Here is an 11,922-nt window from a genome sequence, read left to right on the forward strand (position 1 = left end):
GCAATAAAGATTTAACTAAAAACATTTAAGAGCCAAAATATGCAAATGAAAATGTTTTTCTAATCGAAATATTTTATAAAAGCTTAAAAATAAGATGTTATTTTTTGAATTATATTATAACATCTACTTGATTTTATGAAAATTTGAATTATTAAAATATTTAAATTTAAGAAATAAATCAATTTAATCATAAATTAATTGAGATTAATTCAAACAATGAATATCTCTTAATTTAATTTTTTCATTAATTTTTCCTAAATAATTAATGTGTTTAAAATAACATTATTTATTAATAATTTAAACTATAGTACTTAGTAATTTTTTTTTGTATGTATGTATGTATGTATGTATATATATATATATATATATATATATATATATATATATATATATATATATATATATATATATATATATATATATATATATATATATATATATATATATATTATCATTACAATTTTAAGATTTTTTAAAATTATTTTTTTAAGTATTATAGATACGACTCAAAATCATTATTTTTTACTCTTCAGTAACTTTACAAAGTGTATTAAAATTTTGATCAAATTTATATTTCAAATATGTATATATTAAATAATATACCATTACTTTTTAGGAAAATTAAGATCAAAAAATGTCAATATGATCTCATTTTTTAATTTTAAATATCATAATAAAAAATAACTTAGAATATTTATATTATATATTTTAAGCATAAATATATATAATTGAGAATATATATATATATTCACATTTAATAATTGAATGTATGATTTAAAATTAATTTTTATATGCACTAACATAATTTTATATTTTGATTTATTTCTTTTACCATTTATGTAGAAAATTTTATTTATAAATTCAAACATGATAGAAAAAAAATTAATATACACATATATACATATGCATTTTGTTTTAATTGCAAAGAACCTAATCTAAAGAATCTTCTAAAAAAATCTAATTTTATTTCTTTTAATTGGTTTTTTATTATTATAATACTAAAGTAATAAAATTTGTTTCATAGTTACGAAGTCTTTCTATTCCTTTCAGAAAATCAATGAATTTTCTAAAAAAAGAAAGAAAATTAAAAATTACAGTTTTTTGATACTGGTAAACATAACAACGAATTCTTTTCAATTTGTTATAAAAATTTCTAAAAATATCATTATTTCTATAAATATATATATATATATATATATATTTTCTAGGACATTATCTCAAAGATTTTTTTTTTATTTGTAATCCAACCAAAATTATATTTTGTGATTTTAGTTTTTTAAAAAATCAAAATGCAACTGTGAGTATTAAATTTAAAATTCGGAATAAATTTAAGTTTTAATTATTTTTAATAGGTTTTGATTTTATTAAAGTACTGTCTTTGATGTAGTATTCAACATATGTTTTGTATATATTATACTTAGTTGCAATTGATGTACTCTGTTGGAGAACTAGTATTATTTAATGGTTAACACATGAATATCCAAATATTATTGACGTAAACATAGAATGTGCAATCATGTATGTAAAACAAATGTGTTCACTTATTTATCTTTGAACAGTCATTTTCCTTTATAATAAAAATTAATACAACTACATACTTTTATAATTAGAATATTGTAGAAAATCATATCTTCATGGTAGTATTAACAATACTAATTTTTGAAACAGTGATTAGTTCTTTTCTGGTAATTGAAACCTAAACATTCTTACAAAACATATAAATAATTTACATGTGCATCACAAAATGAGTTTCAGCAGTCAAAGTATTTTGTGGTAAACAAAAATCTTGCTTAACTACTTCAAGAAATGAAACCATCACAGAAAATGGTGAACCTCATGCGCAGAATATTCTGGAGAGGAAAATCAAAAACATCTAATCTGGATGCAACATCATCAGAAAGTAGCAAGGATTGTGGATGCATTCAAAGTGCTAAAGAGGAGTTTAGGCAATGTATGTATGATCCAACATATGATCCAAGATATGAAGACCACAAAGGAGACTACCAACATCCAAAAGAATTTATTGAAAAAAATGAAGAAATATTCAAAGACTTGCTGAAGCAAAATTCATTAGATTCAGCATTCATGGATAACATTGATATGTACCTTAAAGGGGACATTGACGAGTTGTCAAAGCATTCAAAAGCATTGACACAATACCAATTTGAAAACCCACATTTAGAATTGGAAGAAAATAAAGTTTTGAATGTGCCATTGCCATCCAAGTTCAACAATAGTAACACCATGCCCTCCAAAATCATGTTCAATAGACCTTGGATTGTCAAAATGCGCACAAATGACAGCGGTTTTCCAACCCTAGAATGCTTTGCAATTGATGATGACGGTGATATTATGCAAGTTAATGGACACCCTGTTCCACCTCTGCCAAATGATCCTCCCAAAAATGAATGGAAACCTTTGAATCAATCACTTAAGCTTTGTGAGGTTCCACCCATTCCTAAGTGTCCAAAGCACAAGCATTTGCAAGAGCCTCCACAATTTGAATTAGTGAGAGAGACTATGTTACAAGCCACAATCTTTAAACGTAATGTTAACATTGAATAATTGTGGTAGTAAAATCAAACAACTGATTTAGAGAAGATGATGGTGGTGGATGGTTTTCTTCTTGAGAGAATTTTACAGTTTTGCATTGGGAGATTTATAAACATTAATATTGTGGTACAAAAATGCAACCTGTCATTAAGAATGAATAGTTTTGTTGAATTTGACATTGTGTTTGAGTTGTGTCAAGAAGAACTGCTGTTTCTTGTACATGTGTTGGAAATATTAGATGTTTCATAAATTTATAGAAATTAGATTTAATAACATAAGGATCAACACTAATTTAAAACACATCAGTTTTTCTGAATTTTAATAAACTTGGTTTTTTAAAATACATGAAATTATTCATTCTACTTTCTTTAGCTTTGAAAGCATAATGTCTGAAGTACAAAAAAAACATTAAGTTTTTTTTTTTTTTTTTTTTTTTTTTCCTTTTCCTTTTTCTTTTCCTTTAATGAAAAAATAAAATGTAATAAATGTATTTTTTAAAAGCTTAAAAACAAAATTTATTAGTTTATTCCAATCTAAAACCAAAATAATAAATTTTATTTTTAATTTATTCAGATAAGCTATCTAAATATCTAATATAAAATTTCTAATTATAAACTAAAACTTATAGTTTTAATACATATACACATATGCATATTTTAAGTAAAAAAAAATCTTTGAAAAAGAAATGTAGAAAATAATATTTAATAAATGTAAATTTAAATATCAATAATATTTAATTTTTTATGATTCTTTTCAAAGAAGTTTATTAAAAACATATAAATCTTATGCCTCTAGTATTGTCTATGAATATTTTACAAAGAATATATTGTAATTTAATAGAATTTTAGACTTTAGAAACTTATTTATAATCTAGTTTTTTATATTTATGTGTATCTTATCAATTATAATATTTATTCTGTTTTTTATGTGTTTTTGGTGAAAAAAGTTAGACCAAATTTATAGAATCTCTTCATAGAGTTTCAATTGATTTTCTTTTTTCATAATTTCTTGTAGTAAACTATCTTCTATTTTTTTCTTTCTATAATTTCTTCTCATCCTGTCAATACAAAAGACTCTCTACAGCAACCTTACTAATCAACATTTTGATAATTGTGATTTTTTGTTTATGATCATAGTACATAAAACAGAATTCATAAGAGAAATGTTTTCATACTAATACAATAATATCTATGATATTAAAACTTAATCAAAATTATTTTCAAATTTTTCTATTTTATAATAAAAAAAAAAAAATTGATAATTTTCCTGAATGTAAGTTATGTTATAAGAAGTAATTACATAACTTATGAAACTTCGAAGGAAAACAAAATAATATAAAAGAAAAATTATATTTGTTTTTCACTGGTAAAGCATTAAATAAAATTTTAAAATTTCCAATCACAGCATAAAATTTAGATATGAATCATAATCTGATATCATTTTTCAGTAATTATAGAAAATAAAAATAAAAATGATATAGTGTTTTTATGTGTTTCTACAATTAAATGTATTGATTATTCATTTATGTTGAAAAGTTTAAAGATATTTATTTATTAACATATTGTGAATATTTATGAGTGTTGTTATTTTTATTTTTATTTTTGTGTGATAGGAATGAAATATGTTTATTGGTAAGGTTGAAATAGAGAATATGTGTTGGTCTTGGTTGTATATTTTTTTTAATTGTGTTTCATTTTTTTTTTGTTTGTTATTAAACATCAAGTTTTTTCTTTAACATATTATTTCTAGTGCAAATAAAGAGAATTCAATGATAATATGCACATCTATATATATATATATATATATATATATAATCAAACATCTATTAATATAATCTTATGCTTCTGTTGAGATAGATTATTTCAAATACATTACAAACATATTCAAGCTTGCAATGCATTAAATAATGTAAAAGTTATGATTGTCAAATAAAGTAATCTGGATAGAATTCATAATTGACATTCAAAAACATCTGGAGAGTATTGAATTTTCCTTTTTTAAAAGTTTTTTTGAATTATAAAAATAATAGAAATAGATTTTTTATGATGCATAAATAAATGTCAAAAGAATATAGAAGTCCAGCACCCTACACCTGGATATTCATTATTGTGTAACACTATGTAATATTGTTGACTACTGATGTCATTAGATCACAAACCAATGTAAAAAATCTCAATTCTATTCATGGCATGCACTCACAGAACTTACAGTATGATGTTTTAGAGGCTATGTAAAATTATCAGTGTTACTAGGGACATGTATTTATCCAAATCAAGTCTTTCATAAAATCAATATAAAAAGTGAGTTGACATTTCAATGAACTGTTATCAAAAGCACTCATTCGGAAAATCGTTGATACGAAATTGTTGTCACGGAACAACAAATGTCTTCAAATCACTTCTAAGGATTTTTGAAAAATCATTTAACAACCAAATATTGGAATATTCTAAGCATAAAAAGTAAAATAAAAAAAGATTTTTCGACTGAAAATATTCCTACTCACAACCTAACGGTAAGTAAGAAGCTCCAAACATGAGCAGAGTGCACGTATAGTAAACCACGCAAACTTGCTCATTGTGATGAATTTGTCTTTTACCATTTGTGATGAATTTCTACTGAAATGCGTTGTCTCATACCTTCACACATGTACAGACAGCACATTTGGCCTCGTACACGATTCAGACGATGATACTCTAAATGAAAGAAAGCACAAGAATTTGTAAATGGACACGGACTCAATATTATTATTATTATTATTATTATTATTCTAATCTTTCAATTGGACTGTCAATGCTGCACAAGTCTGTTGTTTTATTGTCGAACTGTCGACATCCCAGTCCAGTCTCCTGCTTTGTGCCAGAACTACTCACTCATTCATGCTTTGTCATCTTCGTTCCAGGTATGCGAATCTTCTAGCTCATGTTTCGACCCACCTACAAAATAATAATAATAACAAAAAGTGGAAATGTCCAAAGTCAACCCCGAAAGTCAGCGCACAGAATCAACGCGTAAGGTCAACTCCGAAAATACTCAAAGCTCTCTCGTTCAACAATCATCAATCAAGCTCTGAGTTCGGTGGTCGAAGGTTTGAGAGTTAGTATGGATTGATCTCAGTATTGTCCAAGTGTGCGAAGGTTGTCACCGCGTGGGAGAATGTGTGCTTCCTTATTCTGGTCTAGCTTATTCTCGTCGTGGGAAATGATGAGTGTTCTTCACAGAATTTTGAAACGAGAGGAAATGGTGATTCTTTTGAAGTCGGCAATGCTCGCATATCTCGGCGTGACCACGACGAGATGCTGTATTCAGTGATGGTGGTTAATGGTGTAGTTCAGCACAACCGAACAGTGCTTTGAAGTTTACAGGTGCAATGCTGGAATTAGGAATTGTATCCCCGCTTTCGGCATTGTCTGGAGGGTCATTGCCACTACCATGCTTTCCTGGAGGGTGCTGACATTGCGAATTGGTGTCTAATTCGGTTCATCTTTCTTTTCCCTTACTAGAAACCCCTGATTATCCCGAGAATATGCCAAGAAACTGCAGCATGCAGTTTTAAGTGAGACAGTGGTCAGTTCAGTGAAAGTGTTGTATGCTGGGTCAAATGCTTGACTCTGGCTTTTGCGTTGAGGATGATGCTGCATTCGCATCATGTGACAGTTTGGTGCTTTAGAACAGCTTTTTGACAGGGTCTGGCACTTCAAGTTCATGCAACAGACATAAACAAGAGAAGGAATCGGAGATCAAGTCGTGTAAGCATTTCAGGACCAGCTTTCATTTCATTTTCGGTACATGTGAAATACCTGAGCGTGTTTGCACGTAGAAGATGGAGATGCTACCCTCCAGTCATATCCTGAGCAATACATTGTTGCTATTCTCGAAAGGCAAAGTCAGAGGCATGTCTTCTTCCATCTGCAGTGAACGGTGATGTTGCCAGATCAATATCATTCGCCGAAAGGTCAGCAGCAGCAGCCTTCCCCTTTTCCTATTTGCTAAAAAATCTACACTAAGATGTGTGATAATATGACATCATTAAGCAACTAGAAGCTGTAGTGATAGTGAGTGTGTGTGAATATATATATATATATATATATATATTAAACTTTGTGAATTATACTATTTTGTTAGATGTCGCTACGAATGGTTCGAACATCACTTCAACAATCACAACTTGTGCCTACTTTCTCAAGTATTGTAGTGAACATTTTTCTCTTAAACTTTTTAAATAATAATAATGACGAAGTATGCCAGTGTAAGCAATTCAATTGACTAATTTCTTGTGGAAATGAAGATGAATTTGCAAAAGATGTACATCTTGAAAAGAAATGCCCCTCCCATTATGTCTGTGTTTTATTTTAATTTTTGTTATGATTAGGATGATTATTTTTTTCTTTCCAAATCAATCCTCCTTCTTCCATTATCTTTTTTCCTTCTTTATTTTTTATTTTTTCATTTTTATTCTTCTGGAAAAAAATTCTTTATGATGTTTTCACTAACGTCTGTAGATTGTTGAAAAAACATTCTGAAAGTTTTTTTTGCAGGTTGACATTTTACTAATTCCAAATATTTTTTTGTTTTTGTTTTTAATTTTTTTGTTTTGTTTTGTTTTTTTTGTTATAGCTAAGACTATAACTTAAAAAGACATTTCTAAATGCTTTGTAGCAATTAAAATAAAAAAGGTAACCTTAATTGATATCACAAGATTTGATTATTTGCAATAATAGAAGCTAAACACAAAGAAAATAGTACATCCTACCAGATTGTGTCTTCGAGTATCTCATATTTTAAGTAAAAAAAATACAAAATATATAATATAGATTCCAAAAGATAAAATACATATTATCAAAAACAATTATCTCATTTAATATCAATTCTTTGCAAACTATTTGTAGTATTCATATCTTATTTTTAAATTAAAAAATGAGTAAATTAAAGTTAAAAACTTGTTTCTTTAATATATATGCATAAAATAATGTTTTAGTTTTTTGCACAGGCTATAATTTAATTAAAATTTTAAAATTCTAGATAACCAAAAATCTTTATTTCTAATCTTTTATAGCTAATTGACATATCTAAAATTGTGAGTACAATTACTTAAATAAATTTCTAAATAATTTTCATACATATTTATAAATAAAAATTATGAAATTTATAATATTTAAATAGACTAATTTAAATTAGAAATTACAAAATTTAAACCTTGCCATTTTATGTTTTTATGTGTTGTTTGATTAAAAAAATTAGTATGTTGTGAATCTTGTAATAATTTTATATACTAAGAATATTGATAACATCAAAGTTCAGGCACTACAACTAAGATCTCAATTAACACTCAATTTTTTTAAATAAATAAATATAAATATATATATATATATATATATATATATATAATAAAATTTAATATTTTTTTAATTATTAAACCACTATCTTGAATAGAATTTTGATACTTGAAATAGTTTCTATCAAATTTTAAATTCTATTTCAATAGTTTTTATTTAATCTGAAATCCACTGCATATATATATCAATTGAATCTTTATTACAATTTATCTTGTCTTAATTTATAAATTTTTATTTTTTTGTTACAATTATATATTTTCTAATATTAAAAAATGCAAAAAAGATTAACTATTTATTTAATTTTTTGTAGTATAAATTTTCTATTAGATTTAAACATCTTATATATTTGCAAAAATATTAAATTTATTTAATTTTAATCTCTTATGTCTTATTAATGCATTAAAAAAACATATTGTAATTTCTAATAAAATATTTTCTTCTTATACACTCAATATTTTGAAAAAAAAAATATTATTAGTCGAAATTGTAGAAATAGTCATATAGAAATGTTTCTTAAAATTTAAAGAATAAATTATATACATATATATATACATATATATATATATATATATATATATATATATAGTACTACTTACTAATTGACCTCTAAAACTATTATATTTTTATATAATAAATTTAATATTCTAGAAATTATTTTAAATTACTTTAAATTATAAATATTAAAGATAAAACTTAGTATTAATTCTTAGGAAAAAATAATCTTTTCAAATATTGTTGATTAATATGTTTTAATGCAATAATTTTAATCGTATCATTTTGATAAAAATAGTTAATACTAGTTAGAAGAAGCATAAAATAACTCATCTTAGAAAAGAAATACACAGGCGCTATATTTTATGACTGAATTCCGAAATAACATCCAATACCTCTTTCATTATAATTTTTTTTATTTTTTGAATTCTAAAAAAATTAATAATTTCTACCTTCAAATTATTTCTTAATTTTTCCAATCAATTCTTATATACACTTTTATATGTTCACTTTATAGGACAATGTAAACTTCACTTTAAGATAGATGACTATATGATTGTAATTAGCACATTTACTTTTGAAACAAATCTTAAAATCCTAATTTTCAGTTAAAAAAATTTAGTGAACACTTAAACAAAAGTAAAAAATTCTTATGAAATAGTCATTAAATCAACTTACATATGTATGTATGTATGTATAATCATAGAAAATATCATTTTATCTATTTATGGTTTTAAAAAAATACATACATACATTTCATTTATATATATATATATATATATATATATATAATTTAGTGTTCGAGTTCAGTGTTCTAATAGCACATGAATTGTATATTATTGTTGAGAGCAATATACTTTTTTAATTGTCCTAAAACATATAATACAATGTGATTCAAATATGTTACTTTTATTTTTTTAGAGATATGTATATTTCTTTTTATCTTTAAAATGACAATGTTCTTAGAAATTGTAATAATAAGCTAATTACATTATTAATTTGTTACAATAAATAAAAAATAAAAAAATAAAAAAAGTTTTTGTTGCTTCTTTATTGGAAATTGATTCTTATTCTTTATTTCCACATAAAGGAGAAATACTTATGAAAAGGCTCATGTTCAGATATCTGTACACAGTTAATTTTTGCCATGTTTACAGCATTCCAAGTTTAGATATCCAAATAATAAACCACCAAACTTGACATGATTTTCTGGTCTCAATAACAATACAGTTTCTGGGTTGTGGAACTTCAAATATAAGTGGAGAGTCTAAAACTAACATGCTCTAAAGAATATTCCAAAGGTAGAGAATGAATTCGTGTTTAAAGACGATTCTCCATGATTTCTATTAAAAGATTTGAACCTTTTTCAGACTTTTGTGAAGAACGCATGATTCCTTGCGTAGATCCTTGTAAAGGGAGATATTTTTTACCTTCTGGTGGTTGTCTACACATCAAAACTGTATGCCACAATTTTGAATGTTCATGTAATTAAAATCTCAAAGGGTAGTTGATTTACTCAATACATAAATTGATTTTTTTTCTTTTCTTATTTTTTCAGTCACATTCATAATCAACTGGTATGGGTCAACCCTACAAATTGAATAGTTAACCATGTTATTAGTTTTAATAAATGCATTTTTGTAACTATTTTTAATACATATTATATATATATATATATATATATATACATATAAACACACAACAGTATTCACCAATCCAAAGACAATTCAAAAGTAAAAAAATTAAGAATAACACTAACAACATTATTATTATCATTATTATTATGACATTAAATCTGAAGTAGATATTTAAATAAATAAAATAGGAGTCTTAATAAATATTAATAATAATAATAATAAAGTAAAATTAAGCATATTTGTGATTATATCAAACATTCTTGAATTGCAATTGAATAGATATTAAAGAGGATTAAAAACATGTTCAAAATTCTAGCACATTCTCTTCAAAAACTAGACTTTATTAATAAAATTATAATCTAAAGAACTTATCTTGTTTTATACTATTTGATGAAACTAATAAATCAAACATGTAATAAAACTAATTTGACTATTTAAAAAAATATATATAAAATAAATAAATAAATACATATTTTATTAATTATTTTAATGATTAAAGGTTTATTATAGAATATAATATATTTAAGATCCATTAATAGTATTGAATGATTGTAATTGGTTCTTTGCAAATTAAGCAATTACACCCAATTTTCTTGCATCAACTACATCTAAACATTCTTTTGGTTGTTCCTATATCCTCCATATAAATATAATACTTCTTTAGATGGGCAAGTAGACATTGTATAAAGGATGTTAAGATTGGAGCGACATCAATTTTGTTGTTGCTTGGTTTTGTTTAATACTTAATAAATGATATCTGGATAATGGATACTATACAAATTTTTTCTTGGAATTGAACAATATAAAAGTAAATAGTGTATTCAGCAATTAATTATTGCATGAATATCATAATGTCAATTCTATACACATGGAATTTGAGATAGCTGCCACTAGTTGTAAGTGCATGTGTGGTTTTGTAAATCCAAGATATTAGATGATTGCTCCAACATGGATTCAAAGATAGTATTGGATGAAAAAATGATAAGATAACTATGTGCAAATATTTGTGACCATTCAATCTTGTACTTTGTTTAAGTTGACAATGGTTCCATACTTTGTATAAGTTGACAATGTATTAACAATGATACTTTGTTATCAAGATCCAAGAGTTTAGATATTCTACAATATTTAAAGTCATATGGTCAAATTGATTTCTATCAAATTGTAACAATATCTATTACAATGGTCCAATGTTCTTCAAGTACTCCATAGCTTCTTTAGATATAACTCGGATTTTTGAAAGTTAAATGTTGAAATTTGAAATAATTAGTACTAGTACTACTATCCAAAGTTGTCGTATAAGTATTGGATTTTGAATTATTGTTGTAAATTCTCAACTTATTGGCCTATACAAAATGAATGTTTGCAATTAGAAATGCATGGTTAACAACTTCACTAAGAACCATAGCTATGAATCAATATTGCAAGTTATGTAAGTTAGTATTTTAGGTAATAAAAATTAAAGAAAGACTTCATCAACTTCTAATTTTGCATAACTCTTGAGATTCACTATTTTAATTTTATAACAATGTGCTTTTAATGTAGAATAGCTATCTTTATACAAGCCAATTAATTGAGAAATAACTTTTTTTTTCTACACTATATCATCAAGTAGAATACCATAATGCTCTCATTATATTAAATATCTTTTTGGGTATCTATAGCTTTATATTGTAGTATAATATTCAACTTGTTCCTTACAATACTTGCTACATAATGTGTACTAGTATGTCGGTTGCCTAAGTATTCAATACTAATGTATGTGTGTTTAGACACAAATATCTAAATAAAAATTTCACTTATACATATTGATTGAGATCTTAACACATGAAATTTCTATTTTTAAGTATTTTTGGAATACTTCATAGTGTATCTTTTTTGGTTAGACTTCATAATAGATGTTCTAT

At 24.8% G+C, this 11,922-nt stretch overlaps 1 long non-coding RNA gene across 1 annotated transcript; it reads left to right on the plus strand.

Moving 5' to 3' along the window:
- Nucleotides 1-530: 530 nt before the first annotated feature.
- On the plus strand, nucleotides 531-2,919 carry LOC149989185 (uncharacterized). The gene is made up of 2 exons (XR_016503448.1): nucleotides 531-1,110; nucleotides 1,845-2,919. It is a non-coding gene; the product is annotated as an uncharacterized LOC149989185 (long non-coding RNA).
- Nucleotides 2,920-11,922: the final 9,003 nt, after the last annotated feature.

Source organism: Physcomitrium patens, chromosome 6, assembly GCF_059467195.1.
Source record: "Physcomitrium patens ecotype Gransden chromosome 6, ASM5946719v1, whole genome shotgun sequence".
In the NCBI taxonomy this organism is placed as follows: domain Eukaryota; kingdom Viridiplantae; phylum Streptophyta; class Bryopsida; order Funariales; family Funariaceae; genus Physcomitrium; species Physcomitrium patens.